The sequence below is a fragment of the Cynara cardunculus genome (assembly GCF_001531365.2).
Source record: "Cynara cardunculus var. scolymus isolate 2C chromosome LG 2, CcrdV1, whole genome shotgun sequence".
NCBI lineage: Eukaryota > Viridiplantae > Streptophyta > Magnoliopsida > Asterales > Asteraceae > Cynara > Cynara cardunculus.
The window spans coordinates 58075405-58076591 of NC_037529.1; positions in this window are offsets into that span (position 1 = coordinate 58075405).

Here is a 1187-nt window from a genome sequence, read left to right on the forward strand (position 1 = left end):
CAAATATAAATTACTTCGTTATTTTACCTAAATTAAATTATAATAAAAAATTACACAAAAAAATGAGAAATTTTAAATAGATAATTTGATACGAATATCGATATATTTTTGTTATGCATAAAGTATTGTATATTGATGCATATTACTTAAAATTCAAGATTATAAGTAATTATGCATAAGTACAACTTATTAAGTTCGATGTTTGAATTCGTATAAATAACTGCGGATAAACATAATCAAATAGAGAATGAACATCTCATTTTAAAATATAAAAAATCTAAAATATAGATAGAATAATTATCGAGTTCCAGCAAAATAAATAATTACTATCTTTATAAAAAATTATATTATTAAACCAAATATAAATTACTTCGTTATTCTACATAAATTAAATTATAAAAAAATTGAATTAAAAAATTACACAAAAAAATGAGGAATTTCAAATAGTTAATTTGATATTAATATCGATATATTTTTGTCAAATTTTTATGATATCTTCAAACATATATTTTATTCAAAAATAAAAACACCATCGTTTTCTCAAAATCACATAAAGTCATATTATAACATCGACTGAAATAAAGAATAAAATGAAATATTAATATCACGATGTATCTCGCTGCATTGCGCGAGTACGCTTCTAGTAATAATAAAAATTAAGAAATTACATAAAACAAGAACTTTAAAAATTTTAATTTGATACTAATATCGATATAGTTTTTTCAAATTTTTATGATATTTTTAAATTTATATTTTACTTAAAAATAAAAATATTATCGCTTTCTCAAAACCATAAAAAAACCGTATTATGTTGACATAGATGTGTCTTGATGCATTGTACGAATACCCTTCTAGTAATCTTTAAAAATCAACTTTCTATTAAACTTTTATTTATAGGGTATGTTTAATACGGTTTTTTGATCGAGGCATCAAAATTTTGGGGCTCAATTTTACTCGTGTTTAAGGTCATGATTTATATAATAAACATGTGAATCCATTCTAATGAAAACCTATATAATCCTTATATATATTAAAAGCAAAACCAATGATTATGATTTGTCGATATGAGATTTGAGTATTCCTTATATCTTGAAATGTAGATGATTTTGGGTTATCCCACATTGATAAGAAAAAAAGTTGGAAGATGTAGTTGCGTGTGTATATATATATATATATATATATATATA